The sequence below is a fragment of the Aquarana catesbeiana genome, linkage group LG04 (assembly GCF_042186555.1).
Source record: "Aquarana catesbeiana isolate 2022-GZ linkage group LG04, ASM4218655v1, whole genome shotgun sequence".
In the NCBI taxonomy this organism is placed as follows: domain Eukaryota; kingdom Metazoa; phylum Chordata; class Amphibia; order Anura; family Ranidae; genus Aquarana; species Aquarana catesbeiana.
The window spans coordinates 279725546-279745798 of record NC_133327.1 but is presented as its reverse complement, the minus strand read 5'-3'; the positions used below and the strand labels follow the sequence as shown (position 1 = coordinate 279745798).

General features: G+C 43.8%; 1 protein-coding gene across 1 annotated transcript in view; it reads right to left on the bottom strand.

Annotated features, from left to right (window-relative positions):
• The window catches only part of KBTBD11 (kelch repeat and BTB domain containing 11), a 72993-nt gene extending 56176 nt beyond the window's left edge, over positions 1–16817 (bottom strand). The window contains exon 1 of the mRNA XM_073626641.1: positions 16379–16817. The gene's annotated coding sequence lies outside the window, so the exon portion shown is untranslated. The remainder of the gene's footprint in view (positions 1–16378) is intronic.
• Between the last annotated feature and the right edge of the window lie 3436 nt (positions 16818–20253).

The window sequence follows — 20253 nt, the reverse complement described above, 5'->3', positions numbered from 1 at the left end:
ATGCCATCCCTTATAAGAAGTTTATTCCTGCCAAACGAAACTGTTCAACAGACTCAGTCTTTGAGCTAGAATGTAAGGTCATTCATCAGCGCTTATTGGACCGAGGTTATAACGAATCTGTTATACACCAAGGACTGGAAAGGGTTTTGATAATGGACAGAGAGGAATTACTGTCAGATAAACCTAAATCCAAGAGAGAGTATAAGAATAAATCTTATAAACCTTAGAACTCTAGAAACAGAAGAACGGGCAAACCTATTACGTTTGTAACTACATTTTCCCAAGAATATCATCAAATAGTCAGAATAATAAAAAAGAATCTGCCAATACTGTATACGGATAAAGATTTAAATGGGATTTTGCAAGCAGGCTGCCATTTTTCTAGCCGACGTACGCTCACATTAGGGACTGCACTATCACCTAGTCTTTTCTCATCTAAACAATGCCAACCCACCTGGCTCTCCTATCCTGGAAGTTACCCTTGTAATACAAAAACCTGTAGGCACTGTAATTTGGGTAAAACGTTTGTTGCCACAGATAAAGAGTTCATTATACAGCAATACATCCACTGTGGCACAAACTATGTAATTTACCTGATCACTTGTATTTTATGCAGCCTCCAATATGTAGGCTGTACCACACGTCCTTTGAGAGCCCGTATAGGGGAACATTACTGTGACACAAACAACCCAAATGCTAGAAATATTTCAAATGCAACACGTCACTTTAGAGAATGTCATCAGGGCGATCTTTCCTCATTTCGTTTCAGAGAAATAGTTGTCTAACTCGCCCAGAGGAGGTGATAGGGAGAGGAGGCTACTGGGGAGAGAATCATGGTGGATTTTTAGATTAAAAACTAGATTGCCTCAGGGGTTAAAACTGAGGTGGGATCTGGACTTGCACTTACATTAAGAATGCTTCTCCCCAGAGCCTCCCCTTTCTCTCTCTTCCTTTCTCTCTTCTGTTTTTGATTTTTTCACATACCTGGATTATTATTTTCATCTTTTTTTATTTTATGTTTTTTTAATTTTATGGTGTGCTTCTTTATGCATATGTCTATACGTGTATAAATGTATGCATGTGTGTGTACATGTGTGTGTGTGTGTACATACATATGCATATTGTCACTACAAGGTGTGTGAAAATTAGTGGCATACACATAGATCACCCTATGTGTATTGCAGCTGATTCTCTTTTTTTGGATAATTGCCTACGGTCAATTAAGACAATCAATGGGTGGAGCCTGTGACCTTTAGAGCTACTATTTATTTCAAAGTTTTATGTCTGTAATGTGGTTATGACTAAGGCCTTATAGGTTGAAATGCATCAACTGACTTAATCTGCGTTTGTTCACTTTGGCTATTCAATAAAATGAAGACATTTTAAGAGCAACAACCAGAGTGCGGATCATTTTTTCTACATTACTCTACTCAGCCAGCGACTGTGGATCGAGCACCTGGGAGCTCTACTATTTATGTGATGTATGGGTAGTAGCACTAACTTTTCTGTTTATACAGTTGTCCTATAGTGGGTTGAACACTGGCATAGAAATACCCCCTCCCGGTCACCCACCCTCCCTGCGATCCCCACCATTGATACCCCTACTACCGATTACTCCTTTCTGAATTTCCTTTTTCCTCCTTTCTTTTTCTCTCTTTTTTCTTTTTTTCACTTTCTTTTTTCTCAACTCATTGGCTTTCCTACATCTCCATACGTTACACTCTTCTTCATAACCCTTGTTTCTTGGGCTCACATTCTCTGAAGCATTAGCTAGGTTAAATGAGGTGCTGGACACAGTCCAACTCCCTACAATGTGACTATGTCCCCCCACAAATTCCTTTTTCTTGAAAACAAAGAGGACCTTTGCTATCCAAGCTCTGTTGGAATTGTTTAAAGTTACGGATTTATGTCTTAGCAATATTCTCATACCTGAGGTAAAAAGATTGTGAGCAGATCTATGGCTGTATGTGTCAATTTTCTGGCGATGTACTGTCCAAATGCAATATGTTCATAGGTTTTTACATTGTTAGAATTCTATAAACCTTTCATGACAATGTATTAAAACATACAGAAACATGGAGAACTGAGATCTACCTATTGGCATGTATGGGTTGGTAAGTACTATATTCATGTGCTCCAAATATAATGTAAATATGAAGCCTACAGCTACCTCCCATTCACTGATGCCTATGGGATACATTGCTAACTAAAATTTTAAACACGCATTTAAAGAGCAGTTCCTCTTTTGATATAGATCAAAATATATTTTCTAAAGACATACTTAGATTCAGATAAAAGGAAATATGTCAGTCTAGCAAATGTCACACAGAGCACAGAAAGAATACGTTAGCAGTGCTCTTATCTCTTACATAAACCTCCTACTCATCCACACGCTCAAACAAAAAACAACTTTAACATTTTAAACATATGTTTCCATGTATTTCTGACATATCACACTTCTGTTTTCTTTACATTCCATCATATGTGATTTTCTTATACATTTTACAGTTAGGGCTAATACTAGAAATGGAGCAGTGCTTATGTTATGTGCAAATCACAGGTTTACTTACTCAGGCCTCGTGGGTATACTGTATATGATCACATTACATACTTATACCTTCATGAATCAGACGGTACCTGCATGATGACTGTCAGCCAGTGCCCTGTAATCTATAGCTGGGCTTTTACCAGTCCCCGCTGAGGCAAAAGGTATATTTATTCCTGTTAGTCATAAGCTGTCTTAATAACCATTTTTATAACAAGTACTGCAAGTGCAAGGATTTTCCCTGCTGCCTATTGTTCCATTTTTGAAATAAAATATAATTGCAATGACAGGTAATTAGAGTTTCTTTCTTCCAGTACCAGGCAAATAGAATGACTACACAGAGTAGCACTTGATTCTAAAACATATCTATTCAGCCCAAATAAAAATTTCCAACTTAAGAGGGTTCTTAACAGACCACTAATACTGCACAAGTGTTCAGATGCGTATGGCAGGTTTGCTCAAAGTCTGTTTTAGAAGTAGGGAGGCCTATTAACTATAAGGCCGGGTTCACACCATTGCGAATTGAATGCGGGATCCCTGCATCCAATTCGCAATAGCAGGAGATTTTGACCCGCTCTCGATGGAGTCGGTTCACCACAGCTAGTCCGGTGCGTTTTGCAGTAAACCGCTGTGCGTCTTTTGGTCTGTTTCAGGTCCGAATTCAGCCCAAAATTTGGCCTGAAATCAGGCCTGAAACTGTGAACCAGCACACCCCGGACCCCTGCTGTGAGTCGCATGCAACTCATATGTGAACCGAGCCTAAAAGTATTTACTAAAACCATCATTTACCCTGGAGGTCCTGTTTCTTTGACCTGTCTATTGTCCATTGTGGAAGTACACCTATTACTGCACCTGCACAAGTGTCCAAAATGTTAATAGGTGAGCCATCTACCGCCTTGCAACCAAGCCAGTTTATGTAAGTACTTATAGAGGGGAAGGGGGATTGTTCGGAGGGGGTACAGAAGGAGGTACTTGATTATAATTTAATTTACACCTAAGAGCCCTTTCACACTGGGGCGGGCGGCGGCGGCAGCGCTAAAGCGCCGCTATTGTAAGCGGCGCTTTACCGCCGGTATGCGGCCGCTAGCGGGGCGGTTTTACCCCCCGCTAGCGGCCGAGAAATGGTTAATAACCACCGCAAAGCGCCTCTGCAGAGGCGCTTTGTCGGCGGTATAGCAGCGCCGTCCCACTGATTTCAATGGGCAGGAGCGGTAAAGGAGCGGTATACACTCCGCTCCTTCATCGCTCCCAAGATGCTGCTAGCAGGACTTTTTTTACCGTCCTGCCAGCGCATCGCTCCAGTGTGAAAGCCCTCGGGGCTTTCACACTGGAATTAAGGCAGCAGCACTTTCGGGTCGGTTTGCAGGCGCTATTATTAGCGCAGTAGCGCCGGCAAATCGCCCCAGTGTGAAAGGGCTCTTAAAGCGGAGTTCCGCCGAAAAAAAATGTTTTAAAGTCAGAAGCAACAAATAATGCAGCTGCTGACTTGCAAAATATGGACACTTACCTGTCCAAGGCACCCGCGATGTCCTCACCTGAAGCCGATCTGTCCCTTGGCTCTCGGGTGGAGGCGCCGCCATCTTCGGTAAGGGAATCAGGAAGTGAAGCCTTGGGGCTTCATAGCCTGGTTCCCTACTGCACATGCGCAAGTCGCACTGCGCGTCCTCACTGGTCCCTGCTGTCTCCTGGGACCTGTGTTTCTCCCAGAAGACAGCGGGGGATTGGAGGGGCCAGACATGGCGTAGATCACCGCGGAGCCTGTGGCGATCTATGTCTGGAAGTGGGAGCAAATACCTGGATTAGAAAAGTATCTGCTCCCCCCTCCCCCCTGAAAGGTGCCAAATATGACACCGGAGGGGGGGAGGAATCCGATCAGCAGAAGTTCAATTTTTGGGTGGAACTCTGCTTTAATTCTACAAGATAAAATGCATTCAGTTGCTAACAAATTACGTTCTAAGCCAGCCATTCTCAACCAGGGGTCCTATGGAACTCTAGGGTTCATCCAGAAGCTGCTAGGGAGTCCTTAAAGCAGAGCTCCAGCCCCCCCGCCCCCCCCACCACCACCACCACCAACAAATTTAAAGTCAGCAGCTTCAAATACTGTAGCTGCTGACTTTTAAATTTAGGACACTTACCTGTCCAGGGAGCCCGCAAAGTCGGTACCCCAGCCAATGTTTCAATCGTCTCTCAGGTGCTGCTGCCGTCATTCCTTGCAAGGGAAACTGGCAGTGAAGTCTTGCGGCTTCACAGCTGGTTCCCTACTGCACATGCAGCAGGGGCAGGAGGAGGGGGGGGCGAACTTCGGGAAGTGGGGACAGGTACCTAGCAAAAACAGGAAAGGTGCCAAATGTGGCGGGGGGGGGGAGCAAACAAGTGGAGTTTCCCCTTTTGGATGGAGCTCCCCTTTAAACTGTAGCTGGCTGACCTCCCATCTAATAGGAGGGATAGGCATAGTTCCAGGTCCAAAACAACTTGGAGGAGCCAGTAGCATGTCACCAATGATCTTTTAATCTAAGGGTGGCATTCTGATCACCACTGTATGGGGAGCATTCTTCCGACTTATCACCAATGTAAGGGACATTCTTCCTACTGACCTCCGATGTAGGCACCATTCTTCCCACTGATTACCAATTTAAGGGACATTCTTCCCACTAACCACCAATATAAGGGACATTCTTCCCACTGACCCACCCTTATGTAAGGGGCATTCTTCCCATTGACCTCCAATGTAAGGAACATTCTTTCCACTGATTACCAATGTAAGGGGCATCCTCCCACTGACCACCAATGTAAGGGACATTCTTCCCACTAACCACCAATGTAAGGGACATTCTTCCCATTGACAAAGAGATGGCCCCTGCCCCCACCTATAACTGGCCTTCACAGCAAGGAGCACATGGAAGGGCAAACGCATGAAAGACAAAACCAGAGGAAATTCCCAGCTCAACTCACCAACCAGTCTGCTTACCAACCAAATTAACCTGTCCAACAGTCTGTGTTAAAGACAGGGGTTTAGTTAGCACACATTTGCAAATACATGCACATTCTTCCCATTGACCCCCAATGTAAGGAACATTCTTTCCACTGACTACCAATGTAAGGGGCATTCTCCCACTGATCACCAATGTAGGGCTTTCCATTTTATTTTACCTGGGGTTCCCAGAGGCCTTAAAATTGTTGCAAGGGTTCCACTGGGGTAAAAGGGTTGAGAATGACTGTTCTAAGCAGGCAAAATATAATCAAATAGTTCTGGAATTCAGAGTTTTCAGGCTGAAAAGAGAACTTATGGAGTGCCTGCACTTACATAAAAGCCCAGTGGGCTTGATTTATGAAAACTGGATAAAAGCACGAGGGAGAACCTTCGTATATAGACTTGTAAGTTTGGAGAGGTATATTCCTATGAGCAATGTTCTTTGTAAACAAACATTTATTTGTGTCTTACATAACTATTTATTTTTATAATGGAGAACAAAAGGCTTTTTTGTTTTTATCCTCCTGAACACTAAACCATTCTAGTTTATCCAATGAAAATATTCATTCAGTCATAAAAAGCTTCCCTGGGCAATTTCAGTATCACTCTCAACCTGGTCTTTGTCTTCAATAAAGGAAAATGGAGAAAGAACATTTTTCAACATGACATAATTGTTTTCTTTTTTTTTTTTTCATCTTCCTAACATTTTGCCAGTGTTATGCTATTATTATAACCCGTCTACCTATTTAATTTAAAAAATGGGAAAAAAAGCAGCCAGAATTTAGTAATGACATATAGCATAGGATAGCAGAATGGAAAGCGATGACCTCTATAAATAGGCCTCTAAATGTGTTATATTTACTGGGATCCCATTATACTGTACTTTAAACTCATCACTTCAAAGCTCTGCGGTTTCCATGGTAACCCTCCCCCAGCTTGGTGGCATGACAGCTACGGAGAGAAGAGCCTGTGTCAGTTGTTGAAGAGGTATCCCATTACCATGGAAATGAGAGCTCCTCACTTCTAAATGTGCATTCCCTAACAATGTTCTCTTGTCCACAGAAAAAACTCACACTTACTACACTCACACCCTAATAAAGTGAAACTAATCGGGGTGATTACCACTGTTAGGTCTAATGAAACGTCATTCCAGCGGCTTTTATTCTACTTCCAGAACTAACTTTATTACTCTTCTAGCTGTTAGAACTTTCAAGGTATTCAGAATCTAATTAGCAATGTTCCCTTTTAAGCATTTTAAACATTTTTAACATTATACAGTATATAATTATATTATATAACATAATATTAAATAGTTAACAGAATATAAAGTACAGCTATCATATCAGCCAGCGTCAAAGCTAATCTGACATACGAAGTCAGACCATCGTGATGCTGTAAATGCTTAAAACAAAAAATTGGATTTTTCTTTTCATTGTTATATTTATGATGAGTAACTTGCGCTGGGAAATCAACAGTTTTGTAAACGATGCACATCTCCAAAGCTTTAGCAGAAAGCCTCATAGGTTCAGGAAAGCTTCATAGGTCAGAGAACTAAGTAAAGCTGGCCATACACATGTAGCGATACCCCCACAGGGGCTGCTTAAAGCGGTTGTGTACCTGCACAGATTTATTTTTTATTAAAACAAAAAAAACTGCAAGGCAAAGGCATAATGAGCTAGTATGCAGTGCATACTAGCTCATTATGAAATACTCACCTTAGAACGAGGCCTTAATATCTGATCCCTGTGAATGCCGAGGTAGCTGACATGTTCCCTTCTGCGTTTCTTCCAGGTATCACGGCTCCGGCGCTGTGAGTGGCCAAAGCCGCGATTACGTCACTCCCAAGCATGTGCAGGAGTTTCCTTTCCGGGGAGGTCTGGCTGCGTCTGCCGCACCTTCACAGCGCATGCGCTGCTGACGTCAGTGGTTGCATGCAAAGTAAATATCTCCTAAACCGTAGATGTTTAGGAGATATTCATTTTACCTACAGGTAAGCCTTATTATAGGCTTACCTGTAGGTAAAAGTAAAAAAATGGGTATACTACCGCTTTAAGTTAGTTCAGCCCATTACTCTGCCTCTCAACCCCAATAACAGTCTCAGTCCCTTCTGGCACACCCGGCAATAGGGTAAGTGGAATGACCAATGAGAAACACACACGTTATGATAACAAATTGTAGAAATTGTCTTTACTGCAACATTTCTGTGGAAGAATAACAGACAGTAACAATGTATATTTGAGTAATCAACAGAGAGCAATAACTGAGATTTAAGAGTAATTTAACTCTCAAGCTGCTTTCAGTGGATTCCAAACACTAGAATGTCCCCAAGAGCAGAGGGGCACACTTCAATGGTAAATAAAGCACAATATGGCACTTTAAATTGGTTTGGTTACCTTTACTCAAATTGGCTCTATGAGTCCAGGCAGGAGGAGAGCAGAGGAATGACTCCCTTTGTGTCAGGCCTCTCTCTTCTTGTCCCCTGACACCACAGGCCCAACTTTACACACCTATTCAAGTCAATAAACAATGGTTTAACTTTATAGATAAACTGTCCCACACACCCAATGCATATACAGAGTCCTGAATATGTGCATGGATCCGTATGGCACTAACAGCTTCAGTCCTTTTTTTGAAGCAAAGATAAGCTTTGGTGCCTTCATCTAGCCACTTTCGTTGGTGCACTTTAACTACTGGGTAGCAGGGCAAACAACATAACTGGGCCAGATTGTCAAGTGAAACAGACAAGATTTTGTTTGACAAGGTGAGAGGACAATGGTGTCTGTATACAGTACCCAGAAATGGATAGCCTTATCCTTTATCCCTGTAGTACTACAAGTGTCAGCAAATGAGGTTTGTATGCAGTGTTCAAACAGCTATTTCTGTAGTGCAGTGTCTCTGTTACCTGTAGATGGGCAGAAATGCCCTCTCACCAAATCCTGTGATCAGGGCCCAAGCGAACGTCCTGGAACAGGCAGGCTTTCCCAGTGACCCAACCGGTCCCCTCACACTGGAAAGGTTTACCATTGGTGGAGATGCGCCTCAATATTCACATGGGATCCCCCTCCCTCAGGCTGGACGTCCCAACTCGCGGTGGAGGCCTGAATCGTGCGGGGGAGATCTGAGAGACAGCATCTCTCCCTCAGGTCTGGTCTCTTCCCTCCCTCAAGGTTGACTGAACTTTACCTCAGGACACAAAATGGAGTCTTTTACTTTCCTGTCAGCAGAGCATCATGGGGTTTGTAGTTCTCCTTGTATACCAGTCTATGGGGCCGTTTTGTGTGGGAACTGCATGTCCCAAAATCCATTGCAGCTCTCCCTGGAGTTCAGTACAATCTCTTCCATTGGCTGTTGTAACTGTGCCCTCAATTGGTTTTCCTCTTCCGGCTAATAGGGACACAAGAGAGGCCACTGAATACAGAGCTCTGTGTGTGTCAGCTCACATTACATTAACTCAGTCAGTGAAAACAGGAAGAAGGAGGGGGGTGAAAAATCCCCCTTACAACTGCTAGCAGGCAGCTCTCCCTAACTCAAGCTGGAAAGCCTGTGTACATCGTTCCGGCCAGCTTGGATGGATTGTGGGTTATAGAGTGAGACACCCGCTACACACACATATACTGTATATATATATATTTTTTTGTCAGTCTGCAGGCTGAACAGAAAAAATCTAATAGATTCCATGCTACACATCATGCATGCATGGATGAATCTACTGCTACGAATCTACTGCTACGGCTACTGTACTTGCTGTTGAAAGACTTGAACAGTGCCTGAATTGAATGCAGCCACTGTTCAGCTGACAATTTTTCACCTGGCTTCTTTGATTTTGCAATCAACCCACTGAGATTATCTCCAGTTATGGCCAGTTTAAAGCAGGACTTCGCAAAGTTGTTTTTTTTGAGGGGGTGGGGAGCAGGTACCTAGTTACGACAGGTACCCACTACCACTAGGCCAGGGGTCTCCAAACTTTTTACTTTGAGGGCCACATTTTACTTTTTTCATATATTTGCGGGCCAAAAAAAATCATTTATTTATAAATGAATCTGCAGCAGAATAGAATAGAATTTGACAGGCTGTCGGCAGTAAAGCTGGACGGCGCACCTATATCCTCTGATCAAACCTAAATGCCGTAACCTCATGCACGGGGATAAACATCCAGTGTGCACAAAGCCTTATGTCTGTGTTACCGTGACCCCCCCCCCCCCCATTTGGTCCCCATCAGAGTCTCCCAACACATTTGTGTCCCCATCAGACTCTCCGCTGCACATTTGTGTCCTCCTTCCATATTTGTGTCCCCATCAGAGACCCCCCACACACACATTAATGTCCCCATCAGAGACCCCTGCACATTAAATGTCCCCATCAGAGACCCCCACACACATTAATGTCCCCATTAGAGACCCCCACACACATTAATGTCCCCATCAGAGACCCCCACACATAATGTCCCCATCAGAGACCCCCACACATAATGTCCCCATCAGAGACCCCCACACACAATAATGTCCCCATTAGAGACCCCCACACATAATGTCCCCATCAGAGACCCCCACACACAATAATGTCCCCATCAGAGACCCCCACACGCAATAATGTCCCCATTAGAGACCCCCACACAATAATGCGCCCCTTCCACATTTGTGTCCTTCATCAGAGCCACCTCTCCACATTTAGGTCCCTATTAGAAAGCCCCCTCCACAGCACTCACATTTCTGTCCCAGTAATATCGATGCTCGGCTTCAGTGCAGCTCTGCTGTATCTCCCGACTCCTGCCCGGCTGTAACACAGGCACGTGGTATGCAAACTGACAGCGGGCAGCGAGCTAGGAGGTGCAGCAGGTCTTAGCCGGCGGTTCTAGCAAGCAGCTGCTTAGTGAGGCGCCGGGTTGGCAGGCTTCGTCGGGTTGTGGGACCAGCACTGCATACTGCCAGGGGTAAGTATGCAGCGCACGTCCTGCTCCCCAACATAGCTTGAGAAGAAAACGACCCTGCAGCGATTCTGAGGACTCAAGCTGCGGGCCGGAAAAAACGTCCCAGCGGGCTGGATGTGGTCAGCGGGCCGGATGTGGTCAGCGGGCTGTAGTTTGGAGAACCCTACACTAGGTGATCTGAGCAGACGCCACATGTCTCAGAAGGCTGCAGGAACATTCAAAAAGCGCAGTACTCTTTGCGGATGTGCAGTGGGCAGCCGGCTGTAAAGCTGCAAGGAGTCACAATGAGCTGCCCATGGGTAAGATGCTGGCACTGGGGACCAGAAAAGAAACTAGCTAGGGTGAGGACTCCACTGGATCCTTGGACAATTAAAGCTGTAGTAAACTGCATCTTAAAAGGAAAAAAAATCCCCTGCAAAGCCATGTCATAATGTGCTAGTATGCATCTCATACTAGCACATTATACAAGACTTGCCTTAAAATGAAGCCCTCCAGTGGTGCGCTGTCACCGCTGACAGGGCTTCCATCTTCACCCGGTCTTCCTTACGGGTTTGCGGTCTCTGGTTACATGAGTGGCCAGGGCTGCGTTGACGTCACTCCCGTGCATGCGCGCAGGAGCCCTCATTTACGGCACAGGCTCTGAAGTTCCAGCATACTGTGTTTTTGTAGCTGCTAACTTTTACTTTTCAATGAGATGACTGAAGATCCTCTTTAAGGCTGGCCATAGACGGTTTGAATCTCGGCTGATTCAGCAGGAACCGGCTGAGATTCAAACCATGTATGGGCAGGCTGAACAATCAGCCTGCCAGACTTTACATACAATTATCACTAGTGGTTGGTATAGCCACTAACAATAATCACTGTCTTCTCCCAGCGGGGACGCCTTCCCCCGCCCACCCGTTGGCAGAACACACTGATTTGGCGGGAGGGATTCAATAAAGAAACTCCTTCTGTGTATTACCCTGGTTGGTGCAGATTACTACTCAGAAAAGTACTATTACTTTGTAGCAGCAGACTAAACATTGACAGAAATGGTGGAAATAATAAATTAGTGATCTGCTGCAGTTAGCAACTTTTTCTTACTGACAAAGGGAGGGGTAATTTACTAAGAAAAATAGAGACACTTCACTTAGTAAAATGAATGGGGACTTAGTAAAGAGTACATTTTCTTTGTCAAGTGAATGTTAGTAAAAACAAAGATTCTGGGTACATGACTGGGTTATCAACGTGGAAATAGTTCACGTATTTACTAACAACTGTTTACTAACATTTGCAAAGTTACTATTTATGTTGCTAAATGAACAGCCTCTACTTTAGTAAATCAGCCCCATTTCCTTGAAAACACTGTGTAGGACACAATGCAAATGAAGCCTTAAAAGACTATTAGCTGTAATAAATCCAAGATACTATGATAGTATTTATTAATGTTGGCAATATCCTGAAGACAAGGATGCATTATATAAAAGTTATCTATCTGCTTAAAGGAGAAGTACAGCCAAAGCTTGCTTGGATCTACTTCTCCTATGGATCACAGGAGTATAGTCCATTCTGCACTCCTGTGATCGGACACAGAGCCGGTCCAGGCTGGGGAGAGATCACAACCTTATGGTTGGGATCCACCAAGGAGACTGGACCAGTACCTGACTCAGCCTTTCAGTGAGCCGCTGAGAGCCTGAGCCGGCAATTCCCCCTCCACAGCCCAGCGCTTCGGTGAGCACGCTGGAGGGGCAGAGCAGAGAGCTGCTGACTGACAGTCACCAGCTCTCTGCACACAGAGCTCTAAGATCAGTGCTTGATTGCTCAGTACTCAGTCTAAAGCCTCGTACACACGATCGGATTTTTGTCTGGGAATTGTGTGATGACAGACTGTTGGCCTAAAATCCGACCTTTAGTACGCTCCATCAGACAATTGTTGGCCAACTTTCCGCCAGCAAATGTTGGATGGCAGGCTAGTAAATTTTCGGTCTGCTGTCAGATTTTCCTATCGTCTGTACACAAGTCCGTCACACAAAAGTCCAAAGTACAAACACGCATGATCGGAATCAATGCTCACCAAACGCGAAATTAGCAGAAGGTGCCCAAAGGGTGGCGCTCAAGAGCTGAAATTCCTCGTAGTACGTCACTACGTTCGTGTTTGTTGGCTGACAATTGTGTACCATTAGCATACAAGACAAGTTCCTGGCACACGCCCTTCGGACAAGTCTGATGCTTTGTCTGCGGAAAATCTGATCGTGTGTACGAGGCTTAGGAGTTGGCGGGGGGGGAGATGCAGCATCAGACCGATGCTGCTCCTACCTAGGTAAGTGGGATTTCTAATAAAAAAAAAAAAAAAACTTCTCTTTTAATTGGAGGCATTTAATTACCCTTTCCTTTGCTTCAGGCAGGTTTTACAATCCCATACAAGTCTACAGGAAAGCAAAACCTTCTTGAAGCAGACCAGCAGACCAAAAGCAAGTCAGAAGAAGGTCACCTGCAGGTTGAATTCTGAGAGTTTTTACACATGGTATTTTTGATGCCAGTGTAGAGTTCCCAGTGCTTTACCACGCCTGGAGAGTCGCATTGGTTGTGTACAGCCTACCATACAATTGAATAGCAGTGCACTGCCATACTTTTGTAAACACAATGCGACTTTGCATTTGCATTTGCATGCACATCAGATTGTTTTTACCAAACATGGAAGTGTGTATTTGGGAAATGCGTCAGACATGCATGTGTATAATGCTCTGATGCAAAGAAGCATCAGCGTTAATAGGAGTACAGCCACATACATGGTACATATGACTTCCCAGGTGAAGAATACTGGAGATTGACGTTAGGTGTACAAAAAATCCAATTTTAGGCTGGGTTCACATTGATGTGAATTGGATGCGTATTTCTCCGCATCCAATTTGCATGACAGGAGAGTGTGACGATGTAGCCGGTTCATACATCTCCGGTCCAGCTGTGGAGCGGGTTGCAGAACGGTCCTGTGCTTCTTTGGCTCCATTTCAGGTCAGAATTCAGGCAAAAATTGGGACCTGATAGGACCCTAAAATGGAGAACAGGGACACACCGAACCCCCTTCTGTGAGCCGCGTCCGCACACAGCGTGAACCCAGACCAAGTCCATGTGTATAAATCCTAAATGATCTCAGATGTGTCCCAAACTGATGTCAAACTCATGCCATCGATACAAGCCCAAAGTCTGTGAACTCAGGCACTCAATAAGGTAATCATGTACTTGTTCAGAACTAGAAATCTCAAATCTGCCTCTAAATATACAACTGGCCATAAAGATGTCATTGAATGGTTCCACCTATTATGATAAGGTGATGAATAGACTTGTTTTTTGAACCTGTGCTGACATACTGGAAATAAGGCTAAGTTCACTTTAGTTTTTACTGGCTAAGGGGCAGTAAAAACATGCAACTAATCCACATTTTTACTGCCCCCTGGCCGCCCACTTGGGTCTAATCACATTGCCAAAGCCACAACGCTTTCTAATATTAACTTGGCATGTTGAGTTTCGCAAGTGGTGCCACTTGCCATGCTTGCCCATTGAAATCAATGAAACCACTCTGCAACTGCGTGCAAAACACTTGGCATGTGGTTGCGGCACAGTATTTCAATTTAAAATCCCATTGGAACCAGAAACAAAAGTAGACACTCAGGAGGCAGCAGTGTTGCCTCTTGAACATTTGCAAACTGCCTTTCAGCTGCCTCTGAAAAGTGATCACCCGCAGAACACTTTTCAGTGGGGCATTAGAGCCTGCTGTCTCTGTGAAAAAGGCATAAATGCCATCCATTTGAGGAATATAATACCGTTCCTTACAGCGAGTTTGTAGAAGGCTTTCCAGTCTCTTTTAGCCCCCCTTACCATAAGACGACTGGCTATCCTATATTGATACTTTGTTACATTGTTGGGCTGTAAGTCATGGATTTGCATGTAACAGGTTGGGTAATATGACGTATACATATCTGTAATCATTGATTTTTACACTGTTTTCATAATCTGATTCCTTTTTACACCATATTAGTTCAGAAATACTTTCAAAACAAGTCACATGACATGGGTGACATCACCACATTCCAGTTATGAGACCACACTCATGTATTAGTAATGACATCACACTACCTGTTAAGTATGTGCATGCATGTATGTGTCTTTGTACATATGTCCATGTTTATGTAGTATGAACATGTAAAACAGTCAGCACTTTGTTATGTACACTCTAACAATACATTTCTCTCATTTACCATCTTTTAGCCACTTGCCTACCAGGCCAATTCTGACACTTCTCTCATCTTCTCATATATGTAAAAATCAGTGGGGTCTTTATTTTGCAAGAAAATTACTTAGAACCCCTAAACGATATATATGTTAATACTGTATATAAATAATATATATATATATACTGCTATTTTATTCTCTAAGGCCTCTACTAATATATATATGTATATATCAGCAGGGCCTTAGAGAATAAAAAAGTGGTATAGATATATTATGTATATACAGTATTAACATATATATATATATATATATATATATATATATATATATATATATATATATTAGCAGAGGCCTTAGAGAATAAAATAGCGGTGCATATATATTATTTATTTACAGTATTAACATATATATATATATATATATATATATATATATATATATATATATATATATATATATATATATATATATATATATATATATATATATAGCAGAGGCCTTGGAGAATAAAATATGGGTTGTTGCAACTTTTTATGCCTTGCGGTTTTTGCGCAGCAATTTTCCAGTTTTCTTTTTTTTTTTTTTAATACACTTTAATGAGTTAAAAAAAAATAATAGATAGATAGATATAGATCTATCTATCTATCTATCTATCTATCTATCTATCTATCTATCTATCTATATCTATATATATCTATATATATATAGATATATATATAGATATATATATCCCCATTTTTTCTGTTAAATAGACAATAGAAAGTGTTTTATTTAATGTATACAACAAGTGCAATATAATAGCTGTCCATCCAGCCATAAATCCTGCAAGCTGATCATTTCCTGTGCTATCTGTCTCTGGACTGTTACCAGTTAGCATTGTTCCCTGCGATCTCTGTGGACTACAAAACACAGAGAAGAGAGGTGTTATGTAGTCCTCTTCTAAGGTGACAACCGCTGCTCAGTACAGTTGTCACCGTAGTACAGGAAGTAAGTTAATGGCAGGATTACCAGGAAAAAAGTGTAAAATTATATATATATTTATATATATATATAATGACCACTACATTGAGGGAATGGTAAGCTGCTAAACTATCATTTTTTATGGGAGGGGGATTAAGTGTACAAATATAAACAGTATAGCTAAAGCAAGGCAATATAATTAAAAGTGTGATCTGTGCAGCCGAGATAACCCTGTGAGCATGCCTGAGCAGTGGATTAGCAGGCAGAATTGTTGGCTCTTATGGCAGGACAGCTCCTGTAAGCTCCTTTGTGTAGAAGTTCCAGAATGGGCTTGTGTAATGATAAGACATGTTGGCATGTCTGAGCCTTATACATCCACTTGTGAATGACTGGAATATGCTGGAACACAACTCATCCTACTCCCTGATCCTGCCCAGCAGGGGAATCTGAAGACAGATCATGCCTGATCCTTGTACTTTGTGCTTTTCCCTGTGATTAGGAGGTGATGTGAATGTAGTGTGCATTGTGTGAAGTTGTACAAAGCAGGATATCCTATGTAATGATGAGAGAGGAGAGTACATGTGTTTACAATGTAGCCAGCCTCATCACTGGCACTGCAGGTCAGCAGGATCCAGCAACAAATGGGTGCAGTAATTGGATGTGCTATCAATAGAGCTGCCCAGCATGCTGAGCCCTGCTCACCACTATGGCATGAGGATGAGGATGATGAGGATGATGATCACTGCTGTCATGTAGGATGTCTCACCTTAGTGTGCAGGCTTCACTGTCATTGTCATGTGGAGGGACAGCACTGGAGCCCAGGACAGCTCATCCTTGTGCTGGGACTGTATAGTTGGGGAGGATGTTGTGGATTCCTGTCTTCATCACATCCGTCTGGTGGGTCCCAATCCCAGCAATGGTGTACCGAGCTCAGCCGAGCACACCTCTCCGGTGATAGCACCAGGCAGCCTTTTGTCTGGAACACTGCAGACTCCGATCAGGAGGATTACACACATCACACACTGTGCACCACCTATTGTCTTCCTGCCTGAGATCATACAGGGGAGTGTGGGGAAGGGAGAAGGAGATCAGCAGGCAGGTGTCTTCCAAGGATTACAGGGGACTTCCTCATAGATCTTCCTCCCTTCCTTCCTTCCTCCTCACTGGGGCTGCAGGGAGAGCTGGTGAGGTCATAGGAGGTGGGGAGGAGAGAATGGACTGCTTGTCACAGCTCTGCCTCTACTATCTATGGATTCCAACACAGCCCAGGATACACACTGTCATACACTGCTATACACTGCACACTGTCATACACTGCTATACACTGCTATACACTGCACACTGTCATACACTGCTATACACTGTCATACACTGCTATACACTGCACACTGCTATACACTGCACACTGTCATACACTGCAATACACTGCACACTGTCATACACTGCTATACACTGCACACTGCTATACACTGCACACTGTCATACACTGCTATACACTGCACACTGTCATACACTGCTATACACTGCACACTGTCATACACTGCTATACACTGCACACTGTCATACACTGCACACTGTCATACACTGCTATACACTGCTATACACTGCACACTGTCATACACTGCACACTGTCATACACTGCTATACACTGCTATACACTGCACACTGTCATACACTGCTATACACTGCTATACACTGCACACTGTCATACACTGCTATACACTGCACACTGTCATACACTGCTATACACTGCACACTGTCATACACTGCTATACACTGCTATACACTGCACACTGTCATACACTGCTATACACTGCACACTGTCATACACTGCTATACACTGCACACTGTCATACACTGCTATACACTCCACACTGTCATACACTGCACACTGTCATACACTGCTATACACTGCTATACACTGCACACTGTCATACACTGCACACTGTCATACACTGCTATACACTGCACACTGTCATACACTGCACACTGTCATACACTGCACACTGCAATACACTGCTATACACTGCACACTGTCATACACTGCTATACACTGCACACTGCTATACACTGCACACTGTCATACACTGCTATACACTGCTATACACTGCACACTGTCATACACTGTCATACACTGCACACTGTCATACACTGCTATACACTGCACACTGTCATACACTGCTATACACTGCACACTGTCATACACTGCTATACACTGCACACTGCTATACACTGCACACTGTCATACACTGTCATACACTGCACACTGTCATACACTGCAATACACTGCTATACACTGCACACTGTCATACACTGCTATACACTGCACACTGCTATGCACTGCACACTGTCATACACTGCTATACACTGCACACTGCTATACACTGCACACTGTCATACACTGCAATACACCGCACACTGTCATACACTGCACACTGTCATACACTGCACACATTGCAACACTACTATACACCGCACAAATCACACTGCAACACTGCTATACACATCACACTGCACACTGTCATACACATCACACTGCACACTGCTATATACATCACACTGCACACATCACACTGCACACTGTCATACACATCACACTGCTATACACATCACACTGCACACATCACACTGCACACATCACACTGCTATACACATCACACTGCACACATCACACTGCACACTGTCATACACATCACACTGCTATACACATCACACTGCACACATCACACTGCACACATCACACTGCTATACACATCACACTGCACACATCACACTGCACACTGTCATACACATCACACTGCTATACACATCACACTGCACACATCACACTGCTATACACATCACACTGCACACTGCTATACTCATCACACTGCATGCACACTGTCATACACATCACTCTGCACACATCCCACTGCTACACACATCACACTACACATATCAAACTGCCATACACTGCCATTTACATCACACTGCAGCACTGCTATGCACATCATACTGCACACATCACACTGCACACATCACACTGCACACATCACACTGCCATACACATCACAGTGTCATACACTGCACACATCGCACTGCCATACACATCACACTGCACACATCACACTGTCATACACTGCACACATCACACATCACACTGTCATACACTGCACACATCACACTGCCATACACTGCTAACATCGCACTGCTCACATCACACTGCCATACACATTGCACTGCACACATCACACTGCCAAACACATCACTCTACACACTGCACACACTGTCATACACATCACTCTGCACACTGCAACACTGCTATGCACATCACACTGCCATGCACTGCACACTGCACACATCACACTGCCAAACACATCACACTGCCCACATCACACTGCCATACACATCATACTGCACACATCGCACTGCCATGCACATCACACTGCACAAATCACACTACCATACACTGCACACATCACACTGCACACATCGCACTGCATACACTGCCATACACATCACTCTGCGCACTGCAACACTGCTATGCACATCACACTGCCATGCACTGCACACCACACACTGCACACATCACACTGCCATACACATCACACTGCACACATTGCACTGCCATACACATCACACTGCACACATCGCACTGCCATACACATCACACTGCACACATCGCACTGCCATGCACATCACAGTGCACAAATCACACTACCATACACTGCACACATCACACTGCCATACACATCACACTGCACACATCACATTGCCATGCACATCACGCTGCACAAATCACACTACCATACACTGCACACATCACACTGCACACATCGCACTGCACACACTGCCATACACATCACTCTGCACACTACAACACTGCTATGCACATCACACTGTACGCATCAGACTGCCATACACATCACACTGCACATATCACACTACCATACAATACACACAGCACAATGCCATACACATCACACAGCACACATCATACTGCCTTACAGTGCACACATCACACTGCCATGCACATCACACTGCACACATCACACTGCACACATCACACTGCACACACTGTCATACACATTACTCTGCACACATCGCACTTCCATACACATCACACTGCACACATCACACTGCCATACAATGCACACAGCACACATCACACTGCACACATCATACTGCCTTACACTGCACACATCACACTGCACACATCATACTGCCTTACACTGCACACATCACACTGCACACATCATACTGCCTTACACTGCACACATCACACTGCACACATCATACTGCCTTACACTGCACACATCACACTGACATGCACATCACACTGCACACATCACACTGACATGCACATCACACTGCACACATCACACACTGTCACACACATTACTCTGCACATATCGCACTTCCATACACATCACACTGCACACATCACACTACCATACACTGCACACATCACACTGTCATAAACTGCCATACACATCACACTGCACACATCACACTACCATACAATGCACACATCACACTGCACACACTGACATACACATTGCACTGCACACTGCAACACTGCACACACTGCCATACACATCAAGGGTACATTGCAAGGTGAAGGGTCATTTTAATTACTATATTTAACATAACATGAATCAG